At 45.2% G+C, this 14,294-nt stretch overlaps 1 protein-coding gene across 1 annotated transcript in view; it reads right to left on the reverse strand.

Annotated features, from left to right (window-relative positions):
• DPF3 (double PHD fingers 3) overlaps positions 1–14,294 on the reverse strand; it is a 303,529-nt gene that overhangs the window by 253,857 nt on the left and 35,378 nt on the right. The window lies entirely within an intron of this gene.

The following is a 14,294-nucleotide window of genomic DNA, read 5'->3' on the forward strand; positions in this document are numbered from 1 at the left end:
GCGGCCATCTGCCACGCTGAACGGCAGTAGGGCCCAGGAAGGCCGTTCCTGCAGCCGGCTCACCCTCTGCGGTCAACTTAACCTTTAGGCAACAGGACCGCTTCTGGAAGTCATCGATGACATTGTTAAGACACAGCACCCAGTACAAAACAGGAGTCCTATAGCACTGGAAACGTCCAGACTTATTACATAAAAAATGGCGATTGCTGTTGGCATCAGCAGCACGGTTACTTTCAGCCAAAAACTAACATAGAGAGCTGACTTCATCTTACTGGATCTATAACATGTTTTTTGTGTTTAAAAAAAAATTATACATCATGAATATATTCTTTTTATCTTAAACAGGAAAAAAAAATCCAATGCCAATTTTATGAATGAGGAAACCAAGGTAAAGGATAGAGAAAGGTCATCCCAGGTGACATTGATATGCAGAACTGAGATTTTTATCTTACGGATTCACTTTCAGGGACCCTTGGTGACAGCACAGGCGCTCAGGGATTTAGATGGAAGCCACATTACCAAGCCACCAAACAAGCCACCACTGTTAGTTCTTTTGTGTTTAGTAGGGCTGGGGCGGGGTGTTGAGGGGGAAAGGCGGGCAGTGAGAAGAGGTAGGAGACAGATCCCCATGAAAGCCCAAGCATTTATTCCCAAAACATTGCTGATATGGTTCGGGGGCCAGATGTCAGACTTGCTAACACTGTCCTCCTTTTAAACAAGCCAGCCTGCCTTTCACCTGTCCTCGGGTAGGTGTCCAGGTGCCCTACTTTTCCATGGAGCCCTGCTCCCCTGGGAACAGCAGCCCAAACAGACGGCTTTGCGCTCGCACAGGTAAGAAACTCTGTCATCCAAAACCAGGCCAGTGAGTACACACAGGAAAGATTCACTAGATGGTGGCTCGGCTGGCTTCAGTTGCGAAACCCATCCTTTAGGACACACATCTGTGAGACAGGCCCTGCAGAAATCTCAGTTCAGATCAAAGCAGGCCGGCCCTGATCATCTCATTAAAAGCGGCGGGATGTGAACTCCAAGTTGTGATGAGGCCTAAAAAGCAGGAGTCCTAAACGCTGGCCTGGACTTGAATCTCAGCACCACTCACTCACTATGTGACTGAGAGTGTCTGCTCTCAGTTTTCCTCATCTGTAAAATGGGGATAAAGATAGCTGCGAGAAGGTATGAAAATGCCAATATGTAATAGACTCTTCAAAGATTGTACCTGTAAGTATCGGTTTGCCAGGCACAGCAGGGTGTCTGTGCTCAGCCACCCACACATTTTCCCTGACCCCTTCTGACCCATGGCCTTCACTTGCAACAGAACTGACCTGGAGGGTAGAGCCTTTGGCCACAGAACTGAGCTCTCATTCTTGCCAAGCTGTCTGACCCATATAGGCTTCACAGCCTTATTCTTGTTGGAACCACTCTTTTGTTTGCTTGAATTTTTTATTTATGCATATACTTTTTATGAGTTTGTTTATGCATATGTGTGTATAAATATAAAATTTATTCAAATGCATTTTATCACTTACACTCTTTTCCTATATTCTGTCTTCCCACATCAGCACCCCAACTCTGACCCTGCTTTCCCCACGTGGCCCATGTTAATATTTCAGTCTGTGTTCTTCCATGTTTTTCCTCATACCCATGTAAATAATTTTACACACAAACATACATTAACAGGGGTTTGGGGAGAGGTATATGCTCTTCTCCCTCTTGTTTATTCTGTCATATGTTGCCCAAATCCTTTTAATGGTTCTGTAGTGACCCAAGGGATGAAGGTACCGTTGCTACCAGACCATTTCCATACTGACAGGTATTCACTGAGTTTTAATTCTTGGCCATTACATACAAAATAGCAATAAACTCCTTGTACACATGTCCTCACCAAAGATCACTTTCTAACCAGACAAATTGCCCAAGCCCAGGATGTGAAAGTCATCCATCAAAAGACATGATCATGAGCTCCAATAGGGTCACATCATCCTTAAAAGTCCACTTTGAATAGGACCCCTCTGCTCTTAGAAGTGCAAACTCCAGGCTTGGGTCTGATCTCCAACTAGTTCTTGCAGGGTCTTACTATGTCAACTCTCTCGGTCTTAATTTTCCCATCTGTAAAGTAAAATAATAACTGCCTGGAGATGCAGAATTCGGGAGTGCTTTTGTGAGGGAGCCATGTGTGAAGCTATTTTTGCTGTTATTCTATAGGATGTTGCTTCTAGCTTGTTGTACTGGTGATCAAGGAAGAGAGGGCAAGCCAAAACTAACTGCTTCAATTCAACTCCTTTTAAGACTTGGAGGTCCCTCTTTAGAAAGTTGCTGGGACTGGATGGGAAGGCCTCTGTCTCTCTGCCTTCCAGAAGCACCCTGCACTGCGATTGTTTACAACCCAAAGTCAGGACTAGATGGAAGGACTTTTGACTCTCCACCTGCCAGGCTTTGTCACATTCCAAAGAGGAGCAGCTGTAACTGAAGTTATAAGAGGAATCGTCCAGTGAGCAGATTGTGGAAAATCAGAAATCTCATTGATGTCTGATTTTCACTCAAAAGCTCCCTAAGCTCTAAATTGCATTCAATAAAAAGTGTAAGGTGGTGGGGATGGGTGTACTCCTTTTACAGGGGATGTGGTAATTAGAATTTTCTGTTCCTGAAAAAAGGAGATGCTTTGGGGAGGGGGAATCCCTAAAACTTACATTTCAGGTAGCAGTTCTAAGCCTTTCAAGAACCTTCCTGAAAAGAAGCAGTTTCAGCAACTGGAGTGAATTTGCCGGGTTACCATATGGCTCATAACGCATGAGTTGTTCAGTCGCTCAGTCGTGTCCGACTCTTTGCAACCCCATGGACTACAGCACGCCAGGCTTCCCTGTCCTTCACTGTCTCCTGGAGTTTGCTCAAACTCATGTCCATTGAGTTAGCGATGCCATCCAACCATAACACGTCACAGGGGAGCAATAGGAATGATAAAAATCTGCAGAATTAGTATAATGTTATTCTGCTCTAAAACTCAAATCAAATCTGAATGTGGAAACTCCTCTTCATAAAGTCAAGCAGATGAGGGACTTCCCTGGTGGGTCAATGGTTAAGAAAAAGCACTTCCACTGCAGCGGGGTGGGGTGGGCAGGTTCAATCCCTGGACAGGGAACTAAGATCCTGCATGCTGGGTGGCTCAGCTTAAAAAAAAAAAAAAAATGAGCAGATGATGGGCAGCCTTTGCTCTGGACGAGCTCTTGGCAGCATTTACTGAACACAGGCTACCTGGGACCTAGCCATCCCACAGGCACGTAGGCACACTTTAGGTCTCCTCACAGCACAACTCAGAGAAATCACAAACCAGAAACTGCCATATGTCCAACAAGAATAGAACCAGCAAAGAAATCACGGTATAGTCACATGACAATATACTACCCAGTACCCAGAATGCAAGACCTACAACTACAGCCCAAACTATGAATGAATCTCATGATGTTGATGGGGGAATCCAGACACTAAAGTGAAAACATGCCAGAAGATTCCACTCCATGGGGGGTGGAATCAGGATGGTCACCCTTGGGGAGGGGGTAGGAGGTGTGGTAGTAACTGGAAGGGGCACAGGTGGACTTCTGTCCTCTTGTTTCTTAACATGGGCAGTGATGACATAAGTAAATTTAATTTGTTAGAATTTATTGAGCTGCATAAATGTGTACCTTCCTGTATGTATCCCTGGAGAAGGGCATGGCAACGCACTCCAGTATTCTTGCCTGGAGAATCCCCATGGACAGAGGAGCCTGGCGGGCTACAGTCTATAGGGTTGCAAAGAGTCAAACAAGTATGAAGTGACTTAGCATATACACACTGTATGTATGATGTACTTTGAGCTTTAAAACCTAAAAAAGAGACTTGGAACAAAAATGAAGGTGAAAATGAAAGTGAAGTCCCTCAATCCTGTCTGACTCTTTGCAACCCCATGGACTGTAGCCTACCAGGCTCCTCCATCCATGGGATTTTCCAGGCAAGAATACTGGAGTGGGTTGCCATTCCCTTCTCCAGGAGACCTTCTTGACCCAGGGATTGAACCTGGGTCTCCCGCACTGCAGGCAGACACTTCACCATCAGAGCCACCAGGGAAGTCCCTAAGAGTAAAGCAGTGAGGTGGACAGGGCTCTTGGAGCCAGATTTTGTCTGGCATGCATCATTCCTGGGAGCTCTCCTGTCCATGCAAAGACTTCTTAGCTGAATGTGGCAGAAGAGGCTTCTGTGAGAAGAGATGAAAGAGGCTACAGAGAAACTGGCGCTTTCTTTGGAAAGGAGCGGTTTTACAAAATCTAGACGTGCAAACTCCACTCGGGTAATTAATCCACTGAGCTATCCATTTCAGCTGGACCCAGGTTTGCTTCAGAAACATTTGGGGGCTTTGTCTTTTGTTTTTCTTCCCTTTAAAAAATGTTTGGAATGAAGGGGAAAGACATCATTATTTTATATGGAAATCAAATCGATGTTTACAGACAGAGAATGGAAAGAAAAGCTGATCAATGGTGACAAATTAGAAGCCAGAGATGGAAAGAGATTCTCTATAAAGGCTCTAATACCACAGGCAAATGGGGTTTCCATTTGGTTCAATAACAATATTTATAGTAACAGCTAACACGTATGCAGGGTTTACACGTGCTAGGCATGGCTCTAAGTGCTCACACACATTAACTTATTCAATTTCCATCTATAAGGTAAAGATTGTACAACCCCTAATTTGCAGACTGACATTGAGACCCAGAGAGGTTAAGAAACTTGCTCAAACTCACACAGCCAGTAAGTGACAGACTAGGCTGTCTGGCTAGAATCTGCCTTCTTAACCATCATACCACAGAGCTTTCTAACAAGCATTTTGTTGCTGTTGTTTAGTCACTAAGTCATGTCCGATTCATGCGACCCCATGGACTGTAGCCCATCAGGCTCCTCTGTCCATGGGATTTCCCAGGCAAGAATACTTGAGTGGATTGCCATTTCCCTCTCCAGGTGATCTTCCCAACCCAGGAATCGAACCCATGTCTCCGTTTGTCAAACCCTTATTATATGCTGGGCACTATAGTGGGCAAGAGAGGTACTGCTGCTGCTGCTAAGTCACTTCAGTCATGTCCGTCCGACTCTGTGAGACCCCATCCCTGGGATTCTCCAGGCAAGAACACTGGAGTGGGTTGCCATTTCCTACTAACATATACAAAACACCAACTCACAGGTTGCAGGATTAGTCTGTGCAGTGATAAAGCTCACACAGGCATCCAGAGGTCTAACTCAAGAATGGAAAGTTAGAAAACACTCTCCAAATGGTGGATGTAAGTTTTCAATGACTAAAAAGCACCATCTGTTTTCTCAGTACATTCTAAGAATAAAATTCCTTGAATAAAATTCTTCTCAGTAGAATAAATTATAAGGATCAACATCCCTTGATGCCCCACCCTCTCCTGGGTCATGAAACTCAATAAAACTCTCTTCATTTTGATTGGAGGGGGAAAAAAAATAAGAACCCATAAATATGTTTGTTTACTTTTCCTGAATTGCCCTCTTGTGTAAAATGGATTGCTCACCACTAATGTAGCAGGCTCCTATACAGGGACTCTCAGAAGGTGCCCAGGTTATTAAAAAATCAAAGAAATGAAAAGCAGGATTGCAATACATACTGCACATTAATAATGTTTACACAACAAATTCACACTCTTCACATATATACACTCACAAACTTAAATACAATGTAAAATAATTATGATCTCAAGAGAATTACAGGATCTTTTTCTTTTAAAATATTAATTCAGAGAGTGCCCCATGGATGGTGTGGTCCAGCCACAGACTGTACAGTGGATGTCTTATGATGAACACCTTGGAAACTACACATAAAATCTCATGCAGAGATAACCCCAAAGTTTCATTTGAGTCCTCCAGGAATGGGAGACCCAAGTTTAATCAGGTTCCACTACTGCTCTATCCATTTGATAAGCCTTCCTTAAGGGAAGAAGAATAAAAGATTGACCCTAGTGGTAAGGAACGATGAAAGCCTAGCTAGGAACCAGTAATAGGGAAGAAAGGAGGTTCACAAAGCTGAAAAATATGTGGGTGAAAACTCTAGGATGTGGCCAATAAAGTCGCAGGCCAGCTAGAGGTAGGATCTTCATAGTATCTAGAGGTCAAATCCAGAAGTTCAACTAAGGTAACGAGCAACAGGCAGGAACACAACCTCCTGCCTACCTGCCCTTGAACTAGCTCTGACCCAGGCCTCCAGATGCTACGCTCATGCCCCTGGCCCATCTTTGCTGGCCTCTCTACAGGGACAGGGGTTCCTAAAAACATGTGAAACTTCCAATATTTGCTCCCTTCTCCCATGTCCATCCCATTTCCTGGGAGTCAATTAAATGTTTTTAGAGAATAAAAAATGGTGCCCAATTTGACACAGCATCCCATGCTCCTTTCCAGAAGAGTGTAAGGTCCAATTCTAAACAGATCCTGTCGTAGAAAAAGTCCTGAAAAAGGTATGAAAGCACCTCAGACCCAAAGATGAGACAGCACAGAAAGCTAGTTGAAAACCATTTTCCAATGTCTATTTTTCTGCTAAAAGTTATTCACTGTGTGAGTTGCCAAGGGAAGGTAAGGCTCTTGTTCTGAAGCGAGAGAGGTTCTCTTTCCACATGACACCTGTAGAAGATGGAAAATGTGATACCCTCTGTGTATCACAGAACACCAGTTCCCAGTAAGAAGACACCCCAATTTCTGCCAGCGCAGCACCCAGTGGGGGCAGCTTTTCCACTTTTCTCCTCTTGCTGAAAGGGCCCTAGAAAGGCCACCAGGGCCTTCCCCAAGGGCAAAGTCCTCCCTGGCCCCCAGTGAGGACTCACTGCTCACTATCCCTTTTATTTAGCTAAGCAGCAGAGCTTAAAAATAATTTCTAGAGCTCTTTACTCAAAGACACACTCAAGAAGAGGTCTGTGGACCATGTACTAAATGCACTGGATCCTACTCGAGCTATTGAAGGCTAAGTGTGACCTTGAAACATCCTCTCCAAATTCTTCCCTTACATCCAGTCCAGACTAACACAAATTGATTCTATTTTCTCAAAACACCAGCCTGTTCAGATAGCTTTGTTTATCTTCATTAGCATTTCTCCATGATGAGGAGGGCAAGGGTTCAAAGTTCAATGTTGCATCCAGAGAGACAAGGCCTATGGGAAGATGTAAACCTGAAAGAGGTGATGAACCCATGGGCAATTCTCCAGACATCCTTGAGTCAAGAGACTTTCTCAAACACATTCCACCCTCACTCCCCAGCGGGAATAGTTTATACTTCCTAAGCCCTGGCTTTGCTTCAGACCATCTCCTAAGAGCTTCATGTAGGTTAACATCTAATCCTCACACCAACCCTCTGGGGTAGGTGTCACAGGTGAAAGAGAAAGCTGGAATTTGAACCTAGAAGTCTGATTCTCAAGCCTAGGCTCCCATGAGGGCCACAAGATATTTCCGTACTCAAGGATTATAGCTGGTCCTCTTATGACCTCTTATGTCCTCTTATGACCTGGATAACCACGGTGGTGTGGGCACTCACCTAGAGCTGGACGTCCTGGAGTGTGAAGTCGAGTCTTACTTACATTACTATGAACAAAGCTAGTGGAGGTGATGGAATTCCAGCTGAACTATTTAAAACCCTAAGAAATGATGCTGTCAAAGTGCAGCACTCAATATGTCAACAAGTTTGGAAAACTCAGCAGTGGCCACAGGACTGGAAAAGGTCAGTCTTCATTCCAATCCCAAAGAAGGGCAATGCCAAGAATGTTCAAACTACCAGACAATTGTGCTCAAGCTAGCAAGGTTGTGCTCAAAATCCTTCAAATTAGGCTTCAGCTGTATTGAGAACTTCCAGATGTACAAGCTGAGCTTAGAAAAGGCAGAATCAGACATCAAATTGTCAACATTCATTGGATCATACAAAAAGCAAGGAAATCCTAGAAAAGCATCTATTTCTGCTTCACTGACTATGCTAAAGCTTTTGACTATGTGAATTACAACAAACTACGGAAAATTCTTAAAGAGATGGAAGTACCAGGCTACTTTACCTGTCTCCTGAGAAACCTGTACGCAGGTCAAGAAGCAACAGTTACAACTGGACATGGAACAAATGATTGGTTCAAAATTGAGAAAGGAATACAACAAGGGTGTATATTGTCACCCTGCTTATTTAACTTATATGCAGAATACATTTGCAAAATGCTGGGCTGGATGAAATCCAAGCTGGAATCAAGATTTCCAGAAGAAATATCAACAACCTCCAATATGCAGATATTACCACTCTAATGGCAGAAAGTGAAGAGGAGCTAAAGAGCCTCCTGATAAGGGTGAAAGAAGAGTGTGAAAAAGCTGGCTTGAAACTCAACATTCAAAAAACTAAGATTATGGCAAATGGTCCCATCACCTCACGGCAAATAGAAGGGGAAAAGTGGAGGCAATGACAGATTTTATTTTCTTGGGCTCCCAAATCACTCTTGACGGTGGCTGCAGCCATGAAATTAAAAGATACTTGCTCCTTGGAAGGAAAACTATGACAAATCTAGACAGTATAATAAAAAGCATTATTATTTGCTTTTTGCCAACAAAGATCACTTTGCCAACAAAGATCCATATAATCAAAGCTATGGCTTTTCCAGTAGTCATGTACAGATGTAAGAGTTGGACCATAAAGAAGGCTGAGCACCGAAGAATTGATGCTTTCAAACTGTGGTGCTGAAGAAGACTCTTGAGAGTCCTTTGACTGCAAGGAGATCAAACCAGTCAATCTTAAAGGAAATCAACCCTGAATATTCATTGGAGGGACAGACGCTGAAGCTGAAGCTCCAGTACTTTGGCCACCTGACAGGAAGAGCTGACTCTCTGGAAAAGACCCAGATGCTGGGAAAGATTGAAAGCAAAAGGAGAAGGTGGAGACAGAGGATGAGATGGTTGGATAGCAACACCAACTCAATGGACATGAATTTGAGCAAACTCCAGGAGACAATGGAGGAACCAGAGGAACCTGGCTTGCTGCAATCTATGGGGTTGCAAAGAGATGAACACAACTTAGGGAATGAACAACCACAATGCTCTTATGAGGCTCATTTACCTAAATGTGTTATGAGAGTTCATTTACTTCTCTATCTCCTTGCCTCGTAAACTGCTAACTGTCCCTCACTATTCATTCTCCCTTCTCCCTTTTTATAATAACCTCCACCCACAAGGTTTACCTAAGGACACGATCATCTGCTCCAGACTACATTTCCCAACATCCCTTGCAGCTGGATGTGGCCATGTGACTAAGTTTAAGCCTTGGGATGTGAATGGAAGCCCCTTAATAACAAGCTGCTTCCCAGATTTTGAAAAACTGGGATGAAAAAAAAGCAATGAAAAATAGTAAAAAAAAAAAAAAAACAAAACTGGGTCCGAAAATTACTTCATGGACGTACCCTGCTAGTCTGGTGTGATTCCCCCTGGGACTTATAGGAAGTAAGAACCTGTCTTATTTAGCCAATCTGTTTGGAGATATTACAGCAGCTACAGGCTTCCCAGGTGGGTTAGTGGTAAAGAACTCACCTGCCAATGTAGGAGATGCCTGAAGCAGCTTAGCATGCATGCACACACACACGGCAGCTTACCTTATATGCTAGATTAAGCACCTTAAAGACCAAACCTTGTCTTACTCCACACAGCATCCCCCAAACCCTCTCTTAGTGCTTGAAACTTAATAATTGCTCATCAAATATTTGTAAGATGAATGAAAACACCATTATGCATACCAGGTGATACTGGGGCCAAACAGACTTATCCAGACTCAGTGAGTGCTTAGTCACTCAGTCATTTCCGACTCTTTGCAACCCCATGAACTATAGCCCACCAGGCTCCTCTGTCCATGGAATTCTCCAGCCAAGAATACTGGAGTGGGTTGCCATTCCCTTCTCCAGGGGGTCTTCCTGACCCAGGGTTCAAACCCAGGTCTCCTGCATTGCAGGCAGATTCTTTACCATCTGAGCCACCAGGGAAGCCCTATCCAATCTCAGTAGAAGATCCTTATCCAGGGAGGTACAGTGTCTCCCACATTCCTAGCAAACAGGTGCTCGGGCCAGAGAATCTATGTTTCAAGAAACATTTGCAACAGGGGAGGAGTAAACCTGTACCAAGTCTGTGTTGGCTCTCTGCTGAGATGATGGATTTTGTGCTTAACCACAAGTCAGCTGAGGTTACTGCTTTATCTCACAATAATGAAGAGCTCAATTGGAGCACTTACTACAGACCAGGTACTATACTAAGCAGGCCACATACATTACAGCATTCGTTTTCATTTAATCCTCACGATAACCCTAAAAGGTAGGAACTTGTATTATCCCCAGATGAGTAACCAGGCTCAGAAAGAAGTTAAGTAACTTGCCCCAGAAGCATGGACATAAGTGACAAAGGTCAGATTCAAACCCAAGTTGTTTGAACCCTACACTTCTCTTCTTACCCACGAGGCTACCCTGCCTCTGTCCATGTGTGACAGGCTTTTGTTCGCTACTATGATGACACGTTGTGAGGGCTGGGCCAGGTTTTGTGTTTATATGAATAGGTGCCTAATGCCCTGAGCTTACCGTGTGGGCGTGATACTTTTCCTCTGTGCACAGTTGGTGACAGGCTGCACACACCCGCCGGGCTGCAGCAGGGCAGAGGGCAAACAGCCTCGGCCCTGGGGCCCGCCTCGCTCCCTCTTGCTTCCTCCGGCTCCCTGGACTGCCCTTGCCGCCCCCTGACCTCTGCACCCACGGCCCGTGCCACTGCCACCCGCAGCCTGTGTCTTTTCCCATCGGCTGCCTGCCCTGGGTGTGCTTCCCTGCCCGCCTCCATGCACAGTTCTTGCCAGGCCTTGAAACCCTCCTCCTCGAAGCTACATGGTCCAGACCTGCCCATCGAGCTTGGTAACGGTGTGGTCCAGGTTTCACATCCACCTTATCCTCACAGCCATTTTTCAACTCCACCAGCTCCTTCCTCCTCACACCAGCTTTCCTAAGAGGTTGCAAACCTAATGACTATAGGTCAAATGTGGCCCCCAAGTATGTTTTGTTTGGTTGTACTATGCTTTCTGAAAATTGAATTACTTATGTCAAGTTGTTAGACTTTATATACACACTCAGATTTCAAGTGTCTCTGGAAAAATCAGGAGTCCTGGACTTCCCGGGTGGTCCAGTGGTTAAGAATCTGTCTGCCAATGCAGGAGACCTAGGTTCGATCCCCAGTCTGGGAAGATTCCACACGCTGCAGGGCCACTAAGCCCATGTACCACAACTATTGAGCCTGTGCTCTAGAGCCTGTGGTCTGCAACAAGAGAAGCCAGTGCAATGAGAAGCCCTCACAGTGCAACTGGAGAAAGCCCGCGTGCAGCTGCAAAGATGCAGCCCAGTCAAAAATAAATGCATAATTTTTTTAACTTGAAAAAAAAGAAAAATCAGGAGTCCTGGCAACAACAGGCCCTGTTTTCCCATGTGGCAAATGGCTAGAGTTGAATTCGGACATGAGTGAGCATGAATTTCCGGTTTACCAGGGTCCACGCCAGTCCCTGCTCTACTTTTCCCATCCAGACATCCGTTCACTCATTTCCACGGCCTGCCGGCCTCCTTTGGGCGCTTGTGTCTGCAATGCCTGCTGTAGTGTCTCCATTTCTCTGATGAGGAAACTGAGAAAGTGGGGAGAGAGTGCATTCTTCCAGATCTCCAAGTTGAGTTCATCAGCAAAGCCAGGGCTGGAAATCATTAGATATTATTTATTATTAAGCTCCTGGGTGTCCCAGGCACTGTCCAGAGCATCACAGAGGCTTCAATGCAGGTCTGTTGCTGCTGCCTCTCTAGTCACTACCCACCCCCACTGCTGCACCAAACGCATGAACAGGCCAAAGAAAGGCACTGTACTTTTCAACACACACATCACAAACACCTCTTTTACCATGTGCCGTGGTAATCTGATTCTCCCCATCTTACCTCCATGCCCCAATTAACTTTTCTCAAATCTCTTATTCAAGTTATACACTCTGAACCTGCTGAGATATAACCTTTCTGTAAGGTAATCCCCTCTGGCCTGGATCCAGGATGGTATGTGTATGTGTGTGTGTTTGTACATGCATGTGTGCTCACACATGTGCTTCTGCACAAACGCACTCTCTTCTCATGAACTTCCCACATGGCTGAGAAGCCAACCGGTGCCCCAGGTGGTAAGCCACTGTTCACCCCACTGCCCCACGAAAAGGGGTGGCAGCTGCTGATTCCGTGAAGGAATGAAAGTTCCGGGTGGCCCTGTCTTCGATTTTTCAAGAATCTGGGAATATAATTTAGAAAAGGGAAACAATGCTTTATATTAAGAAGACAAGTACTGGGACTTTCCTGTTGGTCTAGTGGCTAAGACTCCATGCTCCCAATGCAGGGGGCTCAGGTTCAATCCCTGGTCAGGAAACTAGATCCCACTTGTGACAAGATTCCACATGCTACAAAGAAGATTGAAGATCCCGCGGGCCACAACTAAGATCTGGCACAGCCAAATAAATAAATTAATTAAATAAATATTTTTTAAAAAAGAAAAAGACCTCTGCTGAGAAACAAACCACCCCACTCCCACCCCCACCTCACCACCCCCAGCCCCACCCCAGGGGCTTGAGAGACTTTACAAGGATCAGGTGCTAGAGGACTGATAGGCAAGGCTGGCTCCCCTTGAAATGCCCCACTGGAACAGCCAGCAGCAGGTCCCCAATCTCTTGTCCCATGCCGACACCTGTCCTAGGACCTGGAAGAGGACCCCAGCAGCTTAGCTGGCTTTGCCCTCCAGCTTCGTCCTCCATGACCACAAGACAACTAAGAAGTTTTTGACTGGTTTCTTTTCCTAACTCCTTGCTTGAGCTATCCTAAAAACAAACCTTTTTTTTTACTTTTTCTTATCCATCTTCTCTTTGGAACCCTCAGGTTCTTAACTCACACTGCATAATGTGGATCTTTCCAATAAGGAGGTTGCAGCTTCCATTTCTTCGATTAAACAGTTCCAACAAAGAATTCATTGAGATGAATGTGCTTATCATGAACCAGGTAGCATCCTTTTCCTCCCTAAACCACACACAATTAACATATAAATGGCCTGGCAAAGGGACTTCTTTGAGAAGTGGCAGTTTATAACTCCACTTGCTCTTTCACTTCTGAAGCTTTTTTTTTTTTTTAAGGAGAGAGAAAAGAACAATTTCCAAACGAGAAAATGTCACAGATGGCCACAAACTGGCTTCCCGAGGGATGATCATTTTGATGCAAATACTCTTTCTCCAAGTGAAAAAACGTACAATGTACAAAGTGTCCACTTGAGGATCTGCGCCTCCTATTTGGGTAATCGCCTTCGATGGTGGGTACTGAGCAGGCAAATGATATGCCCAGAAAGGCAGCCAATGAGAGAGGTGCACCCGCCCTGCATCCCCATTGGCCAGGCTGGGCACCAGCTGGAACCAGGGCCAGCTTTGAGGACAGCAGAGCGACTTGATAGGATTCTCTCTTCAAAGCATAGAGCAAACATCAATTAATCCTCAAAAGACGCTTTCAAGGAGAACATTATCCCTTTTGAGGATGTGGAAGCTAAGAGGGGCCGCAGGTAGTTGAAGGGACAGCGGAGGAGAAAACAGAGCCCTGGGCTCCGAGATCAGTTCTCCAGAGAGAGTCAAGTTGCAGGAGACAGATGAACCTACAGAATTGGGGCGACAGAGGAGGCCGCCAAGGAGCCACTGCTTCTGAGGGTGTCCCCTAAGGCTCCCATTCCAGAGGAGGCTGCAAAGTGAAATAGGGTGAGAGCCCTGATCATGGCTCTGTGTGCACCAAGCCGGGAACCAGAGTTCAAAGGATTGGACTTGGGCTCAAAACCCCTTCGTTAGAGCCTAGGTTGAACATGGAGGAGGAAAACTGAAACCTGGATCCAATTTGCCACCTAAGCCTGTTTGGGCACCCCCACCTTGTTCTTGAAAGGGTGGGGGGGGGGGGTTGGATTTGTGTGTGCACACCAAGGCTATCCCCCACCTGGCTGGTCTCTCCATCTCAAGAGGACCAGTCCAGAAGTTCCCACAGCTCACATTCGTAAGGATCACAGCCTGTCACTGTGCTTGGCAATAAACATCGCACATTCTCACATTACACATTTATGCAACCTTTAATATTTTGCTGTGAGATACCTGGAAAAGTTGTATGCCACTGATAAAAAAAAGTACTGTAAAAACACCCCACAATCTCTTCTCCACACACAGGCAATAACCTTACACATGGATCTCTACAATGC

The sequence above is a fragment of the Cervus canadensis genome, chromosome 6 (genome assembly GCF_019320065.1).
Source record: "Cervus canadensis isolate Bull #8, Minnesota chromosome 6, ASM1932006v1, whole genome shotgun sequence".
NCBI classification, from domain to species: Eukaryota; Metazoa; Chordata; class Mammalia; order Artiodactyla; family Cervidae; genus Cervus; species Cervus canadensis.